The following is an 11,945-nucleotide window of genomic DNA, read 5'->3' on the forward strand; positions in this document are numbered from 1 at the left end:
CTCGTGAACATCAGAGGTCAGAGCATCAGCGCATCAGTGGTCCTTTTCTTTGAAATCATCGAGAACCCTATTTTGAAGAAACATGGTACACTGGGACTTATTTGTCTGAAAAGTCACACTCTTTTGAATGTGCTCTATGTCTAAAATAATCTTGCCGTATTCAAGATGTTGTGATTCGGGTCATCAAAGGGCCGGGGTTGACATTATCCTGATGGCTAATTTTAGCATCAGTTGGTTTCTTAAAGGTGGAGAGTGTAATTTTAAGTTTCATATTTTCAAAATGTATGCTGCTCATTCACAAATTTGATCTTTTCATGAATATGTCCTAAGTAATGAACTAACATTTACAGGTCTGACCAAAGTACATTGGTAATTCAAAATGGCGGAAATGGAGAAGATTCTTTTTTTTTAAAGTGTACATTTCCAAGTTTTTGTGAAAAGTTTGAGGTGGATGTAACACCTCTGAATCGGCAGCATTATATTCTGGAAATAAACTGCTGAACAAATTACAGGCTGTACCATTAAAATGATAGTCGAACTTCAAAATGTTATCTAGTGCACTTTGAAAAATCCTGCCAATACTGCCAGTGTGTGTTTTTTATCATTTACCTTCAGCTGTGAAATCAGGGAGCATGAACGCACAGTATGTTTCAGTTTGACAAGTCCCTGGGTATGCACAGTACAAGCCCACCTTGGGCCAGAAAATAGGCCTATGTGTGACAGCAGAGTTGGTCTAGTAATGCACCATCAAGGATAATATGAAGGGACACAAACTCTGTCCTTCAACCACAAAGCTCTAGCAGGTTTTTTTCCCCCTGTTTGAATCTGTGGGTCATTGGGGAGTGTTGAGGCATTGACATTATGTAAAAAGTACATAGGATTACAAAATGATCATTAAATGGGTTGAAGAGTGCACAATGATGTGCCACAAAAGACTTGGATGTAGGACCATTATTGGAACTCTTTGACACGGGAACTTTGGATTTCTCTGGCTTATATTTCATTTAACAGTTGAAGAGTTGAACGGGCCAGAGAAAATTAAAGTTCAGCCATTACGGTTCGAAACCTGCACCAGCAGCAAGATATGGGCCGCATTCTACACCTTTATGGCTGATGACTATTGGCTTTATGGCCAATTGATCTCAGCATTCTGCATTGATCCAAGAACTGTGACCATGATACCCTGAACCTACATTGTAGTTGTTAGTCCTTTGGGTTAAAATTGAAATGGAGTTGTAAATCATCCTTAAATGTATGATAGCTGATGTTAAAATTAAGTATAAGTTAAAGGAAGCATATACAGTATAAAAAGGAGATGGCCCAACACTGACCCATGTGGGACGGACTCCACAGGAAAGGGGAGAGGAAGAGATGGTGCCCAGTAAAGACAGAGAAGGCCCTATTAGTCACATAGGAAGCGAACCGGTCTAATTATCCAGTGGTATTGACCAATTTATAAGCATGGATTCGAGGTGTACATTATCCAGTATGAAGTCAGCTCAATGTAGTGAACATTCTTCTTTAGCTCCAACTTCTAATGCACGCCTCTTAACCCTTGTTAACCCCTTACTTGACATGGCCTGCATTGGTATTACATCTCTGTAACATTGTAACAATTGACGTCACATGGCATAAACAAATGTATTTACTTCAGAGAATTTTTAGGGTCTCTTCCCCAGTGCCAACTGATATTTCCTCTGGGAGCTTTTCATTTATACAGTGGCTGGACTTAATGTCAAAATGTCCATATCTGATCATCATGATTATAATCAGGGTGCGATTTGTAGGGGGGATGGGGGGTATTGTCCCCCCTTCTGGTTTCGATTTTGTCACTTTTTCTACATGATTTTAATAGTGGCTGTATGTAACTCCATTGATAATGCTTAAAATCTGAAACATATCTTCCCTTCTTGTTCTTCAACAAATCGCACCCTGATTATAATGAGCCTTTGTGTAGTATATCATGTTGAGCTATAGAAGATGGGTGATTATATGGTAACTAACATCCCTCTGACAAATATACAGGAAAATACCTGCTGGTGTACTGGAGTTTGTGAAATCTTAATATCTGGGAAGCAGATCAGAAGTTGCATTATCTAACATACTGTACTCATTCATGCCTGCATTAATTTCATCCTTTTCATTTTTTCTTTTTTTTTTAAGATGCACAATTATTTTTGTTTGTTTCTGTTTGTTTTTGTAACCTGACATTGATATTTAACAGAGGCAACATTTATGATGCAATGTTAAGCTAATAAAGTTTTTTTTTAACAAAAAAAATGGTTGTGTGTGTGTGTGTGTGTGTGTGTGTGTGTGTGTGTGTGTGTGTGTGTGTGTGTGTGTGTGTGTGTGTGTGTGTGTGTGTGTGTGTGTGTGTGTGTGTGTGTGCGCGTGCATGTGTGCGTGCGTGCATGTGCACGCGTGTGTTTCTAGCATTTTAGTTGTTTTCTTAGTCAGTCCCTTTGTGTAGCCTAATTCTATTGCACTACATCACACTGGATACTTATTACAACTCTACATATTGCACAAGACACTCCTAGCTGCTACGCTACACTACCACTACACCCTGTGGCACCCTCATTCAAAGGACTACCTTTATTATCTAACTCAGTGTTTCCCAACCTTTTTTGTCTTGTGTACCCCCTAAGCATTTTCGTTGTGACATGAGTACCCCCCCAGTCAAGTTCTATATCACTTTCTCTGTCCCAATGTAACTAAGCACGATACATTTGTTAAAATTATATTTATCCAAGTACCCCCTGCAGTGTGCTTGCGTACCCCTAGTGATACACGTACCCCTGGTTGGGAAACACTGATCTAACTAATTATCCTTTGAACTATGTCATCACGTAGGTTTAGATTATGTGACCTGCAACAGCTTGTATTACATTCCATTCCATTCCATTTGGCAGACGCTTTACAACCAAAGCGACTTTCAAAAGAGGACATAATCATAACCAACATTACTAGCAGATACAAAGTGCACAGGAAATATACAGAACAACAAGTGCAGCACATTACACAACATTGCATTTGGCAGACGCTTTATAACCAAAGCGACTTTCAAAAGAGGACATAACAAGTAGTAAAGTAGTCACAAGAGTGAGAGAAAATACAGTGGTTGGTTGGGTAACAGCAGGATCACCGCTAGGCATACACAGAGTAAGCAGAGCGCTTAGGTGTTCAGCCATTTTGCCCCCAAATTTGGGGCCTCCTAAATTGATATTGACTAAAAAAGTATTATTATTGTTATTATTTAATTATGAGGGGGGGGGGGGGGGGGAGCTCCTGACCAGTTATGCTTAGGGCCCCCAAAACCTTAGCAGCGGCCCTGGGTAACACCATCAGGTGCTCATCGGTGTCCAAAAGAGCATGTCTTGAGTAGAAGACAGAAGGTCTGGTGTTATTGTACAAATGAGAGAAGAACTTTAAACACTTACTGTAAATGCCCGGGTCTTTGGTCTTCTACTTAGTAGGATGGGCTGCTGTGACGCAATGCGTAGAGTATAGTTTTGTTTTGTCTGGTTGTATTGTTGATTTTGTGGTCACACCCAAGTCAAGTACATTCCTATGTGGGTTTTTTAAATAATAACAAACTTGAACTTGAAGTAAGGGTTGGACTGGGGGGGCACAGGCTAACTCAAGAAGGTTGTGTTATGGTTATATTATGTCTATATAGGCCTACCTAATTATATTATTGTGATGGTTATGTGTTATGGGGCCTATTGTATAATACTATGTATTATTATGTATGCCTGCTGTATTGTTTGTATTGCAGTATGGTGACGTAAAAGAGGCCTTCCCATACTAGTCTGTCCTTGCCATACAATACAATACAACACAACACAATACAATACATCATGTACTGCATCTATATAGCGCAGTATGTACAATTGTGGAGTTGACTCAAAGCGGTTTCAAAATACACATACACATACTCATTCCCACATTCACACACCAGCTAGGAGGCTGCCATATGGTGCCAATTGCCATGGGTTCATATGAGAAAGTGCACACAGTACACACAATAATGGCAGTCCAAATAAAAGATGATTTAAAGGAACAGACCACCCTTTTTTGATTTTCACATATTTGCAGAATTTCCCAGCATTGTTCATGAATGTGCATATCATTTTCTTCTCTGTGTTTTCAGTACTTAGATTTATTGGATCAGAATTATTAGCATAGCTTAGCATAATCACTGAAAGTAACTGGTATCTTTAGCATCAAGCCACAAGTGATCACTGGACCGAATTAAATTGCTGTTTTACACTCTGGTGAATGTTACATTAATTTTAAAGTGGTTTAGAAGTACATTTGATGGTGTTTTATTTTGTACCATAGACTTGCATTACTATGCCTAATTTGGGTATACTGTCAAACGGGGCAATGCAAACACATAGACGAAAATTATATGCACGTTCATGAATAATGCTTGGAGATACTGCAATTATGTGAAAATCAAAAAAGGGTGGTCTGTTCCTTTAAGATTCAAGATTAGTTTTATTTGTCCCGCAGGAAATTTGTCTTGGAAAATTACAAAATTACAATTACAATGACTCTCGTAAAACAATCGTAAATGTGAAGACTGTGTTCCCGTCAATTTGCAGTAGCCAACATTTCCACCCATTTTCAGGCCCGGGGCCAGAGAAGTGTTCCGATCAGTATCACCCTCATTCTGCCCACACACGCCTCTTTTCCCCAGTTCACCACTGTGCGTATTTGCAGCCAGGGCTGAATTGGAGGAGAAATAGGGCCTGGGTACTTTTGGCTTAAAGAGGACCCTCATAATTAGCAGCGCAGATCTAACTCACCGATAGACCCTGCACCCTCGTGGGCCCCTATTTTCAGAAATGTAAAAAAAAACATTATTGTTTTCTTGTTACATTTCTGAAAAAAGGGGCTCACGAGAGAGTGGGGCTCACTGGGAAATGCCCGCTATCCCAGATGGCCAGTCCAGCCCTGTTGGCAGCACCGGTTTTACCAGTAAGCAAGCACACAAGGCAGTTGCCAAGGGGCCCACCAATTTTGCTGATTCTAGTGGGCCCTCAACAGTCAGCTGAGACCAACCATGGTAAATACTAGCAGAAAATAATGCAAAAGGGACCCATGTCTGTATTTTGCCTAAGGCCCCAAAGGGGATAGAACCGCTGTTGCATGTTTGTCTCAGTAGAAAGGACAGGAACACCAAGTTATCAGTAACCTGACACGCATTTCTCATAGCCTCCATTGCAGGGTCACGCCCTGATACATTTATATATAATAGTGGTGGTTGCCTAGGGAAAAAAAGAACAAAAAAACATTAACCCTGCTTGGCCTGAATACTCTCTACTTCACCGCACTGTAAACAGCTGATTGTGTTCGTAAGTCAGTTTGGATAAAAGTGTCTGCTAAATGTAGAGTAGTGTAATGGCAACAGTGGTCATCTTGTAACTGTCTCGGTACTTCTGTTTTAATAGTAATTAGTATTTAAGATCAGATCCAGTGGAGTAGTTGGAATGCAGAAATGCAATGTTTATTGGCTTGAGAGAGAGAGAGAGAGAGAGAGAGAGAGAGAGAGAGAGGAGGCCATTAGGCACAAAGCCCTATCCATAGGCCCCCTCACCCCCTTTCTCCAAGGTGTTACCAGCAGGACAGGTACGGCAGAAGAGGCCTAACACAGGCCAGCATCTGAATTTACAGAGAATTTACAGGGAGTGAGGTCATATCGAATGATCCAATAGCAAGTGTAACAGAGTGGACATTGAATTATTATTTACCAAAATAATACTTAGTAAGTTGGATCGATAAATTGCGACTACGCCACTAGAGAGAGATGTTTTTCCTCTAGAAAAGTAATACAAAGCACACAGGTTCGTAAAAGGATGGCAGAGACAGGATTCATGGACAGTTAGCTTTCTTTTTATTATTCTTTGTATAAAAAGGTATAAATATGGACTCTTTGGTCAACCAATGGGCACGACTGGGTGCAACACTTAACAAATAACGACAGACATGGAGGAGACTTGACTTGACTGTTCTTAAAATAAAGATATCACGTGGTCATCCCACACCCCAATGACAAAGTTCCCACCCTCTATCTCTACTAGTAAAGTACCACGGCACAGCAAACAGTTTACGTAGTTATGTAGCACAGCAACCCACACGAGTAATAAAGTAAGCAATACACCACAGAGCACGGCAAACCAACTAATTAGGGATAGGGTCGTCCCAGCACCCGGATGGGTAGACAGCGCGATAAATAAAATAAAAGAACAAACCAAAACGGACAATAAGAGAAACAAAATACAAGACAAAGGAACTCTCACTTCCTCGGCTCCAAAATAAACAACAAAAAGAACACGTTCACTTCACACACACATCCACTCACTCGATCAGTCACGCAACCCCAGCACAGATCAGCGCCACAAGTGCACAGTCTTTAACAGGAAACATCGCAGCGGCTCGCTGCAGCAGACGGCCCACGTAGGGAGATCATCCGCTGGTTACCTGCACACAACAATTTAACAGGCAGCACATCAGTACACATATAGGCGCTCCATAATCAATAGCAATTGGACAGGTTGGCAACATACCATGGGCAGCGAAGCACAATTACGCCCCAGCAGCAACAGGGGGAAGGACCCGAAACGACACCCAGCGCAGTACCTGGCAAGGTAATGACAGCCAATGAGATGCACGTACGTTAAGGTAGCCTACTTTATGACCTAAGGATGACGGTACATACCAGGAAACATGAAAACTGCACGACTAGTCAGCGGTCTAAAAGGAGGCTCGGCAGTAGTCCGATCACTCAGCCACACAGAAGCGTTGAGACCCACCACAAAGATTGCCAAATCCCCGTGGCGCGTCGTTGCCCATGGGCTCGTAGCCTACCTCTCCAGCGACACACTGAATACAGTGGCCCACAAACGATCAAATCGGCCGCCTCAACTGTCTTCTTCTTCTTCTTCTTCTGTGAGGGTTTAATGGGCGAGTAGCGCTCAGTTTAGGCGCATGTCCGCCCTCTACTGTCCTAAAAGAGCCAGAGTCTACATTCCCTAAATCTCAAGAGTTGTGTAAGGTGTGTGTGTGTGTGTGTGTGTGTGTGTGTGTGTGTGTGTGTGTGTGTGTGTGTGTGTGTGTGTGCGTGCGTGCGTGTGTGTGTGCGCGTGTGTGTGTGTGCGTACGTATTTCAAATCCTGTCTAATAAACCTGTTTCTTTTAAATAGGTGAAAAGCGTACTCTGTCTAACACAAGTGACACAATTTACCAGACTGATGCTTTTACCCTGATTCCTAAGCTCTTGAAGAATTGGCTTCCTCTGAAGAATATATTTATCACAATGAAGTAATGCATGTTCTACTGATTCTTCTTTCCTGCAATATTCACAAAGACCTGATGGGTGTTTCCCTATGATGTGAAGCGACTTATTTAATTGAGTGTGTCCTATTCTGATTCGAGTGATAACTCTCTCCTCCTTTGTACTCCTTATCGCAACTCTTCCCTTTAAACCCACAGTTTTCTGAAAAACAAAAAGATGCCTCCCCTTCACAGCCCTTTCCCAGTCATCCTGCCATTTCTTGATAAAATAATCTCTGACCAGTGCTTTACTTTCTGCTCTGCTGAGAGTTACTTCCATATCTGGAACTTCTGCCACCACCGCCTGCTTAGCCAGTTGGTCAGCTTCCTCATTCCCCTCAATACCCCTATGAGCAGGAACCCACATAAAAGAGACATGCAAATTTTGTTGAGACCTATATAGGCTCTCATAGACCTCAAGAAGTACATCTTGTCTACTAGTAGACCTGAAAGAGTTGATCGCTTGTAGAGCAGAGCATGAATCAGAACATATGACTGCTTCCTTTATGTTGGCACCCTCCAGCCACTGAAGGGCATCTAAAATTGCCGCCTCACCTGTCGCGCCAGGTAGCGCTTTTAAAAGATAGCCAGGTATCACCAATTACTGCTGCACCAATCCCCTGGTCGGGTGTCACAGCAGACTGCCGCTGCGACTTAAAGCTGCATGCCCTCATTATGCCACACAAGGGCAAAGTCAAGTCATCAGTTGACCGTTTCAAACCTGTGGCCAGAGAACAAAGACAAAGTTTATTTGGCCCCTCACAGACTTAAAGAGACATTCAAACACTGATTAAACAAAACATGGACATTGAAATGATATGTAATGAGATTGGGGACAATATTCAGATACCTTTAGTTTGGATCTACTATTTCCATAGCCTCATTCACCGTGGCCTACCGGTAGACCACACCTTTTTTTTAATGGAATGAGATTAGATGTAAAGCTGGGTTCACACACGTTGCTGCAAGTAACCAATTGGAATGCAGAGTTTGGTACTTCTCCCCTGTACATTGGCAGTTAAAGCCGCGGGAACTTTCAGCAAACGTTCCATGAGAAAGTGGCGAGTAGGCGAGCAAGCGAGAAGCTAATAAATAGCAGCGATGTGTGTGTGCATAGCTTTATGCAGGCAATAAAAACACAAGGTGTAGATGATTAGCACAGACTTCCACAGAGTGTCAGTAATTGTTGTTTAATAAAAAACTAGAACAAAGATAAGATAATAAAACATGTTCCTTTATCAGTGACTCACTGACTGGAGGCATTTACAATGTTACATCAGGAGGAGGATAGGAATGGGATGCGACATGCTACAGTATGTTTTTATTATGTTGCACATTGAATCCCTCATAAAGTAGACCGGAATGAATGAATGAATGAATGAATGAATGAATGAATGGCATGTTCTAAAGGTCATTTGAAAAAAATGGAGGTCAAAAGATCTAGTGTGTTGCATCCAATCCCTTTACTGAGCAGCGGATGGACAAACCAGTGTAGAGAGTAACTATGTCATAAAGAAGACATACTTAGAGATCAACCGTATCTCGGCCATTTCGTGAAGTTTTCACGGAAAGAAAATGGGGAAATTAACTTTAAACTTTGTGGTGCATTCACGTTATTGCCCGTTTTTCGTGGTTGGGCAACGCTTCCGCTGCCTATTCATTTGAATTGCCCGACTGCTGCCTAGCGACTCGTGGTCGGTATTTTCAGCTCGTGTTGTTGCTATGGTTATCCAAGCGTCTGCATGGGTGGGGAGGGGGTGCTGACAGAACACTGCTGATACACTTGGGACTCACTAATTCGACGCCCTTTCTGTACTTACGCCTTATGTCATACGACCCTAAACCTAAACCTAACCCTAACCTTAACCCTAAACCTAAACCTAAACCTAACCCTAACCCTAACCTTAACCCTAAACCTAAACCTAACCCTAACCCTAACCCTAACCTTAACCCTAACCTTAACCCTAAACATAACCCCTAAATTGCTTGTTTGAAATGTTTGATTACCAAGTGACGGTACCGAAAGGGCGTCAAACTAGTGGGTCGCTAGGTAGCAGTCGGTCAATTCAAATGAATAGGCAGCGGAAGTGTTGCCCAACCACGAAAAACGGGCAATAACGTGAATGCAACACAAAGTTTAAAGTTAATTTCCCCATTTTTTTCGTGAAAACTTCATGAAATGACCGAGATACGGTTGCTTGTGGCTGGAACTTCCTGGCGAAATCGTTGTTTATACTTTGGAAGCACCATGACAGCGGCATGGTCTGATTTGCCAAAGGTCGGGAGAGGACGCTTTGTATGCGTCTTTGAATGGCAAGTAACAGTGGTCTCTGACATGCGTTCCCCTCTGGTTGGACATGAGATGTGTTGGGAAAAGTTAGGCAGTACCTGCTTCAGATTTGCCTTATTGAAGTCACCGATCACTAACAGGGCAGCATCCCGGTGGTCTGAAAGGTGTTTGGTGATCACATCATGCAATGATGACAGTGCGCTGATAGTGAACAGAAAAGGAAAGGTTTCTGTGTGGAAAAAAACACTTTCAATCTGACTGGCAAGTGATGTAGCAGCTATTGTGCTATTTCCTGATGGCCTCCATCCATGGTGTGTAATCCAGGGGTGGGGAACCTAATGACTCAAGGGCCGTTTAACCCCTTTGCGCAGAGCTTGTTATAACGATACTGACACCAAAATTGTAATGACCATGCCTTAATTTGTTACTTAAGGCTCTTGGTAATGTCATAGCACTGCCGGCCCGCCGGCGACCCCATCTGCAGTAAGAGGCTACGGCCCTTGAGGCCATTTTATCTGGCCCCGATGTGATTTTAATGTTATGCAACTTCACATTAAATGTAACATATTTTGTAAAGGACTCTTAGAAATTACATGTGCAATACAATTAAGTTATGTTCATGGGACCTAGAGAATGTTTGGTCTGTTTTAAAGGTGGGTGGCTGCCTTCAATACAGGCCTAAAGTGCAGGGGGGAAATCATGGTTTGTGTTCATAGTACGACCCTTGGAGGACTTTCAATGCCCTTGGAGGAATTTGAAGTGGCTCTTCAAATGAAAAAGGTTCCCCAACCCGGGTGTAATCCGAGTGTGTAATGTATCAAGATAGGTTCAGGTATGACAACCAACACGATCAGCTGAGCTACTGTAAATAGACTATTGTCTTGAATCCTGAATTTGGCTGGCAACTAAATAAACATGACCACATTTTTCTAGTTTTTTCTTGTGTGTGTGTGTGGGGGGGGGGATAGAGAGATCTGACCTGTAAATATATGTATGGGGATATACTGTATGTACAATGTTGTGTGTTATGTCTGTGTCTTCTTCTGTATTTATGTATGTATGCTACTTGACACCTTAATTTCCCTCGGGATCAATAAATGATACTCTACTCTACTCATCTGACCTCTTTTTCCTGAGGGTGTTTGAGTATTAATCACATTTTCAGTTTCAGTCTCCTCAGTTATAATGCCCACACCCGATATGGTGAATGTACAGGGAAAAAAAACATACCCTTTTACACAGTGCCACCTCCTGGCAATTTCTTAGTACTGCAAGTTTGCGGCTTTTTACAGTTAGTGTGTAGATACTACAGCAATGGGGGCCGAGAAGCCGCCCCCCAGAAAAGCAAAAATAAAATTAACAATTGATTAAATCGAATAATTAATGAACACCGAAAAAAGCCGAAAACAAGCCCAACTAAATTCCCATTAGTTAATACCGGTAACTGCTTTATAATCTATCTCTGAGCATTCCTACTATCACTATTTTTGTATATTTCCCTGCAGGAATAATAGTCTGGCACGACCCATATAACAGGGAAGTATACCAGTAAATGGGGGCCTTGTCTTGGTGAAATTTGGGAACCCCCTCACCCCCCCTCACATCTGAGAAAAGTACAGATAATATCTTGTAGTAATCAGAGTTATGATTCTCTTAGAATAGAGTCTACCTCTTGTTATTTCCTCTTAAAAATGAATCTGTGTGATAACATTAGAGGAAGACATTTTTGTCCATTTATAATAGTTAATAATAGTGATATAGTTATGATAGTTATAATAGTGTAATTAATCACTTAATCATTTTAGTATCTGCTGATAGAATTTGAGGTTGGAGGGAGGGGTTGGCTTGTCTTGGACACAGGTATAGGCGATTTTAAAGGTGCACCGTGTAGGATTGTGGCCAGAGTAGGTATTGCAACTGCTGCTCATCGAAACTGTGCTGTCTACTGCCAAATTTCACCTTTTCATGAATATTTACTCAATAATGAACTAATATTTACTAGTATGATCAAAGTACAGTCGGTTTTGCAGCTAAAAATGTGTATTTATGGAAATTCAAAATGACAGACAATGGAGAAGATCCCACATTTCATATAGGAAAAATCTAAATTTCAAAGTGATAATGAATAGGCTACTGGAATTTAGTGGTGGTGGTAAATATTCATGAAAAAAGGTAATGTTGTATTTTGAATTGTGAATTGTGAATTGTGTAAAATTGGGCAGCATGAATTCTGGAAATAAAAACGACTGACAATATTACACAGTGCAAGAAAATATTGAGATCCACTGGTTTAGAGCAAGGCATCCAAATACTA

Source organism: Engraulis encrasicolus, chromosome 15, assembly GCF_034702125.1.
Source record: "Engraulis encrasicolus isolate BLACKSEA-1 chromosome 15, IST_EnEncr_1.0, whole genome shotgun sequence".
Lineage (NCBI taxonomy): Eukaryota > Metazoa > Chordata > Actinopteri > Clupeiformes > Engraulidae > Engraulis > Engraulis encrasicolus.